The following is a 9531-nucleotide window of genomic DNA, read 5'->3' as shown; positions in this document are numbered from 1 at the left end:
AATATAAAAAGTAAGTTGTAAAATATAAAATACTACGCTAAATCTCTTATTGGACAATGAAAATATGGCGAATGGAATGAATTACTTTGATTATGATCATTTGATACCCTAATCCTTCTAAGTATTGATCGAACCGACTCTCAAAAATCGACAAAGTGCTACGTGTCTAACACACCGGATATTTCACTAAGTTCTCCGAAGATACAACTAACGAGATGTTTCGCCCTCAGTCTTAATAAATATAGTTTAAAAGAACTAAAAACACACTTTTAAAGCATATCAAACTAAAAAGTGAAAAATAATTCTTTGTATAAACTAAAAATAATAATGAAGGAATGATTCCTGCATTATTGTGAAAATGGCGCGGAATGATTGATATATGAAAAATATGTCACAAAGCACCACACGCTTTTCTCACAATAATACTAGTTCTTCAGTTCGAATACCGTCCAAAGATCTACAACGACTAAGCGCCACATAAGCTTGTCCAGCAGCAAACAGTCGAGAGCCCAGATAAATTACTGCATGATCTACTGTRCAACCTTGCATTTTATGAACGGTTGACGCCCAACCCAGTATGCTATACAAAAGTCACCAAAACTAGTTTTATATAGACGTTGCATACTTTTAAGCGCATACATACATACATACAAGTGAATCTAATAGAAGCGTATTAAAGAAGCTAGAAAAAAAGTGACAGGCCGTTTCCAACTCTGCTTCCACACGTGCACGCCTATTGGACAATGTCCAGTAGGAGGTCCTACGACTGCCGCAAGATGAACTTCACTGATGACGAACAGGAGATATTTGTTGACCAGCGCCTGCTAATCTTATATTTTTTAACAGTTCGAAGGTATTGAACAACCTCATTAAGTTGCTGTGAATGCGAAAGAGATTGAGGTACCGATTTTCTGTTGGGAGTGTATGTGGTTAAAATATGTGTATGGCGAGTGAGTTTACTGCAGCGCGTCGGTTTTGTCCGTGTTAAGGATTGCTATAATAAATTGACTTTGAAACCACAAATACATACACACACACACGCACACGCAACCAGTTTCCATGGCTGCATGGGGAGAATGCGTTCGATTCATGTATTTGCATTTGATTCAAATTTAAATTGAGTTCCCGCCGCTGCCACCCATAAAGCTTACTTGTTGTTGCAGCCATTGGATGAGCCACAAGGATGCCACCGAAATTTATATTTGTATTCACATGTGTATAAAGCATTTCATATACTTTTAAATAAAATAAAACGAATAGCTCGCATTCAGTGCAATTGAAAATTAGTTTTAAGCGGAATTTCGAAAATCTGGCAACGTACTTTTGCACCCTTCTATAGGGGTTGAAATGCAGCACCCAAAATAAATCAAGAATTGGCGCCCAGTTTGTGAGCCAGAGCATCCGACAACGCTTATAGTAGAATTTTCTAAAAAAATCACACAACTTCTCTATAAATCCATAATAAATATTAAAATTAAATAAATTTAATTAAATTAAGAATAGAATGCGCTGTCCTTTCTTTCGAATAACTTTGCCAATGCGAAAACTTGCTTCATTGCGCTAAGAATGAGGTAAATTGGGCCCTCAATTACTTTAATTGCTTGCCAATGTTATTCGTATATCATTTATGGCTCGAGAATGAAGAAACTAGAAAGTGGCGAATATTTTCAAACTTCACTTTCGATGTGTGTGTGTGTGAGTAATTAGGTAAAGTGCAATGGCACATTTGTAGTCATCAGACTCACTCAGAGGTGGTTTCTTACGAGCAATTCAATTACAAGTCGACTTGCATGTGTGTGTGTGCGTATGAGCTATTTGCTTTCGTACGTGTGATGTAGTTTCGTTCAAATGCGAATGTTTATTTGTGCCCTCCGAGGGGACTTTCACACAAAATTGCTGCAACATTTCAGTTCGAATGTGTCACGTTGAGCGTATTTCCAAGCTCATCAGCACTTGTATACTCACATATGTATGCATGTATTGACACTGTGTCACATAAGCACTTTTGTCAATGAATCGTAAGTTTGTCAAGCACCCGGACGGAGTCCTCAATGCAAATCCAACTACAATAACAACTCGAGACGTGTGAGCGTAGTTTGCGGACAAAAAGTAGCAGTTTCGGGCAGTTGACCTGACTTTATTGAAGAAGCTCGCCACTTCAAAGAAGCGGGTCGGTTATTCCGCACTTCAAAGGAGAGCACAGTGGTTTAAAAGCAGTGATAAGTTTTGAGATGTCCACTGATGATTTAACCAAACTCATCTCTTTGTGGCTTTTTATTTCAACTGCTACTGGACTTCTATATAATTTGATAATTTGTAGTCAGGCGACAAATGTTTGCATAAGCGTATAGAATGTACACATACATATATATATGTCTACTTGAATAATTTCGTAATTAAATGTATACCATAAATTTGTCAAAAGCCTGACAACTGTTGCTCTTCCGCAGTGCATACCGCAATCCACACCGCCACACCGGACGAAGAGTCTTCCAACCACAAATTTCCTGAAAAATTACACTTCCATGCAGTTGCTTATGCGTGACAAACACAGACGTTTGTATCTCTGCACGAACGTGCAGGTATGATCGGATGACGGTATTATGTGAGTGTAAAAAGCCAATAACAGCAACACCACTTCTGGTCGACTTCTCTCTCAATCAACAATGATTTTATTTGATTCTTGTCACTTAGAAATTTTTTGCTTTCATTCGCCACACAAACACACATATATATCTACTCTCGAACTAAGACACACCGACGAGCACAAGTCTTATGTGTGTTTGTAATTGGTTTAATAAATAATACAATTTATTAGAGATTTACCGATATAGAAGCAACATGGCGAGGAAGTAGTGAACTGTTTCTGTCAAAGCTCGCTTATTTGTGGTCATTCTATGTATGTGCGTGCCTGTTTTTAAGATTTTTTCTTTTACAAATTTCAACAGTCCGAGCTAAAAATTTTGTAGAACATAAGTTAGAAAAAATAGACAAGCACTACTTCCACGATTTCGGCTTAATGGCTTATTCGAAACAAAACAAAGAAAGCAATTTATGAAAAGTAAATAAACAATGAATCAAGCGGGACGATCTCTTTAAAGCGCACAGAATCTGAAAATTAGATAATGAGTTTCCTGACTCCCCCTGCCTTCTCTCCAAATACAAGCCCTAAAAATACTTCTCTCTTTTCTTTTATTCTTTTAATAGTTTCCCTTGAGACGGGGTGAGAACTACTTAAAACACGATATGTTCTGTCCCCCCGGCATATTCTAGGTTTCTAGGTTAGTTGGACAAAACTCTGTGATGCAGAAAGCTTCTGTTTGTTGTACCCATTTCCTGGTTTGTACTTGAATATTTTCTACAATTGGACTTCTTAATCACTCGTACAGAAGATATTTTCGGCCATTATTTCTAGGCCTTCCAGTTATAAGCTAAGTAACACTGAAAATATATATTTTTTCCCGAAAAACTGATTTAATTGAAAACTCTTTTCTCAGATTTACTGTTTTGTTTGCTATTGAGTGTTTGCGCTACATAAAGTTTCAGTAAGATGTTTCTAATACTAAGAGATTCAGTTGCTCTGTAAATAAAGGGTGAGAAAAGCCTCCTAAGCTTACTTCTTATCTCAGAAAAGGGCGATATTTCTCAACAACATTGGTGAACGCAAATATTCAAATATCACTCCAACAACAATCAACAAGCTTTCAAATTGATGGAATATTTTTAATCTGTATGTTCAGTTTTTCAGGTGTGAAGACGACATTTCCATTAGCTGATTAAACTTTGCAAGACGACGATTTTCAAATTACAGATATTGGTTTTTCGAACTTCTTGAATGCTTCTCAATAAATATGAATTGCATATACATATATGTATGTATGTATATGCAAAAATACTGTCTAACACCAGTGCTCAGTATGAATATGAATATATTCATCAGTGTGAGCTACGCAGAGCCCATGCCAGCCCTCGTGTGCGAGTGCCATACACAAAAGCGCGACCTTTAACTCAGCCAATCTATAATTTCTTGCGTTGTTTTGTTGTTGGCGTACCTTTAATTTCAAGAACACTAGCAATATTTATATGTCCTTTCACCTGGCGTTTTGGAGGCATCGATGTGCCTTTTCGTTCGCTTCATCGCTCGCTCGCTTCGTCTCCGTTGCCGTACACGCCTACGTCACCACGCAAGCTTAGTTCCTTTTCATGGCCACCAATTTAACAGTAAATAAAAGTTAAAATAAAATGAACGCACAGCCATTGTCAGTGTCATAATTCAAGGCTGAAATCGCCCATGCGCTCACGGACGTATCTGAACACGCACACTCGTACGTGCCCCTTGCCAGCACGTCGTCTAATCAGTTCATATGTTCCTGCAGAGAAAACTGTTTTCCCTGTAGAGCTAAAGAGCGGCCTCTGCACACAACCAAAGCTCGTTCAAGGGAAAAAATGTGGCGTCGTACCAGACTGTCCGGCTACTACACAACCATCTTTGGCTAGAAATTTTTGCGTAGTGTGTGCCAACAACATTCGGTTCGGTAAGCGTGCGTCCAAATGTGCGGAAGCAAAAGTCCTCCTTTGCTGCACACGGCAGACTTAACGCCCACCAATTGCCCCAGAGCCAGCCACATTTGCGTGTATGTGTCTAAGCAGCCGTCGGCCGTCGCCGTTAGCAAAGTATTTATTGAAAACTTTCGGTATAGACTATTATACGTCTGACAGATGCGCAAAGATGGGAGAGAAGAGAAGAACAATTGAGGCATAAACATGTACAGTAAAACCTAGATAAATAGTCTTGATTAAAATCAGCACGAACTGGAAATATTGTAAAAAGAACAAGCTTTTTCTGTGACCCAAGTCTGTAATTATAGGATGTTTGCAGATCCGTCTTATAGATTTTGAGAGTGTTTGCAACAAGCAATTACGGAAAAGAATTGTATTGAAATTATGCATAACACTGGCCGATGCGTTGGTCATATTATAGAAACTAGGGTCCACATTTTCGGTACCTAGGAGATTGAACAGTTTTATTTGGATTTGTACACTTTTCGGTCATAAGAAGGGAATAAGTAAAGCTTCAAACCGTTATCGGTAAGGCGGGTCGCGAGATATGGGATTTCACCTAAAAGTGGGTGGTGCCACGCCCATCGTCCAATTTTTACTTCGACTGCTACAAAGCTCTCGCATACCATCTCGGGCATAAAATTGTACGTCCCTGTTGTATTTAGATATTGATAAAGACAAAGGCTTTAACGGTACCGTTATATGGGGAGCTGACGGCGTTACCTTCCGACTTCGTCTATTGTAACAGTGCCGATAGGGGTGCTAAAGGGATTTATCATGAGCGAATGTGTGATTTAGGAGATATGTACATTAAACCAAATAAAGGGCGGGGCCACACCCATTTTTTCTAATTTTTCAGGCCACAGGCGGCCCTTGCTATTTCGGTACCCTGTGTCAAATCACAGTTCTATATTGTAATTTAATGATAAGTTATAGCTATTTGTACGTTTTCGATTAAAAGCGTTTTTTGGACGTGGCACCCACCTACGAATTCCATCTTACTTCTTTGCCAAGGAATACATGTAGCAAGTTTCATTAAGATAACTCAATTTTTACTCGAGTTACAGCTTTCACGGACGGACGGAGAGACAGGCACCCGGATTTCAACTTGTCTCGTCATCGTGATCATACATATGTATTGTCATAACCCTGCATCTATCTGGAATAACATTGATACGTACCACCGTTAGGTGAACGAAAACTATTATACTTTGCAGCAGCAATTTGCAAGAGTATAAAAATTCACTTTAACGTTTGCACTCCTAGCTTTATGGAGTAAATTCAAGTTTTCACAAATCCACTTTATTGTTAGTCCGTTTGTTTGTTTAGAGTTTCAAAATCCAAAATGTATGCAATCAAAGCCGATTACTTCCATTGTTGCTGCAAAACTTGAAATATAAATGTCTATTGGACCATGAAAAGCATAATACCACGTTCACACACAAGCTCAAATGCCCTTTGGTTGCCTGCTTCATTGCGGTTACAGCTATCATCTATGAAAGCGCGCGTGAAGCTCGGAAAGAAAATTTCAAGTTTATTGACACAACCCACCCGCGCATCCTCTACCGTTCGTTCATCTAGCTTGTTACTGGTGCTTTTAGCTCCCAATGGCAGCTCAGTTAGCTTGTCTGGTTTGATTGTTGATGGAAGGAACGATGCCGACGGCGGTCATTAGTATTGTTCTCTGCAGTGCAGTCACATCGACTGAAACTTCTTGCCACGGCTAGAATTTGTGCTGTTTTATGTACAGCCCCACTACAATCCGCTTGATTCAACCTTACATGGCGCAGATCAAGCAGTGTACCTCCGATTAAATGCTTTACAACCCCATCCAGCCAACCGCCAGCTGTGAACTGTGAGCTAACCAAGCGCGAAGCATTGACGAGGCATTGAAGCAGCCGAGCAGAGCATGACAGTTCAGTTAAGTTCAATTCAGAGCCATTGCTACTTTCGTTGGTGTACTTAATGAGCCAATGTTGATTTTTAGTTGTTATTTCATTGGTGTTGTCATTGTTATTGTTATTGTGCACTCAATTCGCCATCATATGCTTAATTACTCCTCTGTAAATTGCAGTCACTTAACTCTCGCACAGTTACACTGAAAGCTCAGTCAATTCAGTGGAAAGTCATGGCTGCCGATTGACATACACACGTTCTCTTACTTACTAGACGACTACTATCTGCCATCAATTAGCCGGTTGCATTGGCCGTGTCATTCAAAGCGGGAATTGTGACTGTAACCGCTTTCAAACTCTTTCCTTGCGCTTTTCTCTGTCAATCTCAAATCTATTGAGGTTTAAATAGATTTTTATCGTTCTTTGAAATTATTGCCCTTTTCAAAACACCTGAGCCCAGTGCATAGCAAAACTCGAATCTGACGAAAGGTGTTATTCAACAAGTTAGGGGTCACAAAAGCCTTGAGCGGTAACATTCTTCTATTTTAAAACCTACTGTTATTTTGCACAAAGCCAATTTCTGCCCCTGATGTCAGAATCCTCCAATCGGAGGATGCTCATCCAAGCAACGCTCTCAACTTCGGTTCAAACATTATCTAAGTTATTTTCTTGAATACTTTAATGGAATTTCAAATAAAAAACTTTTGTAATTTACTTCAACTGAAATATGTGAAATTATAATTTTCCATCGTCTTATTTTACCATTTGTGCATTGTTTCCACCATCCTTCATTATGCCATTTCCGCTGGTTCTTCTGTAATAATGTCATGCCAGCAAAGTGTACTTCAATTTGCATGACAAATAGACTGGCGAAACCCCCGACTCCGCCGACTGCTCTGCGAATTTAAATGTGCAATGCATGACTCTCCCGCCGCGCCACGTCCTTTCGTATGTTGCCTACTTAAGCCAAGTTGACAGTGTTTTTAAGCTTCCTGTTATGGTTTGACGTAAGTAAGCTGCCGTCATCTTTTCAGTGCCGCAGCGACGCAACAGTCTAGAATAAAACTTGGAATACATGGATGAAGAACCAGAGAAAGCATACGAAAGTAGCCTTGAAGCTGATTTCTCTCCATGTCTACCGACTAACTGTACACTATTTAAATTTGCGACAAAATGCATAACAAATTCGTTTGCATTTGAAAAATTGCTTGGAGTATTCGAGTTAATTTTTTCGCCTTGCTGCGTATGAAATCATTCTCTGTGCACATACAAGTCAATGAAACTATTTGCATGCATACTTTTAAGTACTTCCGTACATTTAATTGCGAGAGCGCTTCTACATCTAACCCAGCAGGCCCCGGGCGTTGTAATTTTTCAAATTTTAAAATAAGGAATCTTACACAAGTTACAGGGTTTATCCGGAAAGTAATAGGACTGAGTCAATTTAAAAAAAAATTTATTGACCAATAGTTATACCTGTAATTAATATGTTCCTTCTGCATCGAAGTAGGGCTACCAGGTGCTTGCTGCTTGGATCCCCTCTGTCGCCTCAAAATGCTTGCCTTTCACCAACTTTTTCTAGCAAGGAAAAATTAAAAAGTCCCAAGGCCCACTTCTGGGCTGTAGGGCGACTGGAAGTGTTGAGATGCCGGCCTTGGATAGATAGCTGTTCACAAGAAAGACGGTGTGATCCGGGGCGTTGTCGTGATGCAACCTCCAATTGGCTGCAATGTCTATTCGGACCTTATTGTGCCTTCGTTTGAGTCTCTTGAGGACTTCCACGTAAAACTTTACGTTGACGGTTTGTCGAGGAGAAACAAATTCATAGTGGACGATGAAAAGACAATGAGCATGGTTTTTATATTGGATTTGCTCATTCATAAACGACCTCTTCCCGGCCCTACAAAAAGGACTGGTGCCACCGCAACACACCACTTCTTGCTAAAGCAACATCTGGATAAGCCTGCTTGATCATATCAAACGTCTCTGTTGTAGATTTACTGAGTTTCACACAGATTTCAAACGCGTGCCTCTGCTCTAACGAACATTTTTGGTTTGCACCACTCACAAAAAATTTCCTACATGGTATGCAAGCTGTGGTGGTATAGCAGTTCGAACCGGGATGTGTTATAATGGATTAGGTTGCCTGAGCGCTGTATCATTACAATTGCATTTTATTGCAAACAGTTCATCCGTTCAATATGTTTGCAGTAATTGAATGAAGCAAAATATATTCAATATTGGATTTAAGCAAATTCCCAGCGCTGATTAAATTGAGTATTGCTGGAGGGTGAAACATAATAACTCTTTTATATTCAGTTTCAAAATTGTGGTAATAAATTTTTCCTTTCGCAATTATCGTTTCTTAGAAATCTGCTCCAGTTGAGAGCACTGTCCAAGCTTTACGTTTTCGCTTTCGTTTTCAGTATCTTCCAAGAGATTTGTTGGCTTCGTTCGATTTCAAATTGAATCTATTGAACTTACAGCAGCAGCAACGATGAGTCGAGCAATCACCAACGGGTATGTACCACCCAAATCAATCAGATGGAAGCCTACGATTCACTGCGACAAATGCAGCCGTTTGTCCGACTATTTATTGATGTTCTATGGCGTTAAAGCGCACTCGGCGAGGGAAAAGACAAATGCGCCGGACAGATGTGGCTGGTCTCCGTAAGCACACACACATACTTACAGTTATGCACATGTATATGCTAGATTGGCTCGTAATTGGTCAGACGGAGCATGAGTGGCTTGGAACAATTGTAATAACATAGTAAAGTTGCCCTCACTTAAATGGCAAAATTGAAATGCTGATTTAAATGGTACAAAGAGCTTCTTATTCCATTTGCTTTTCTTCTTTTTATAAGGCATTCCTGTGAAATAGTCCTTAATGAATATGTGACTCGAACACGCACCTTGATAGTGGTACACATTTAATGTCGCAACCTTTGCATTGCATGATTTTAAAAATTCACATTTTTTCACTTTTTTATAGGACTCTTTATACGGATTATATCGGTTAATGTATAAGTTATTTTCATAAACTTGCATGTAAGCCTGTTCTAGAATCTATTTG

The sequence above is a fragment of the Bactrocera latifrons genome, unplaced genomic scaffold, assembly GCF_001853355.1.
Source record: "Bactrocera latifrons isolate USDA-ARS-PBARC rearing strain unplaced genomic scaffold, ASM185335v1 scaffold_126, whole genome shotgun sequence".
NCBI lineage: Eukaryota > Metazoa > Arthropoda > Insecta > Diptera > Tephritidae > Bactrocera > Bactrocera latifrons.
The sequence above is the reverse complement of the archived record's forward strand: the minus strand, read 5'-3'. Positions refer to the sequence as shown.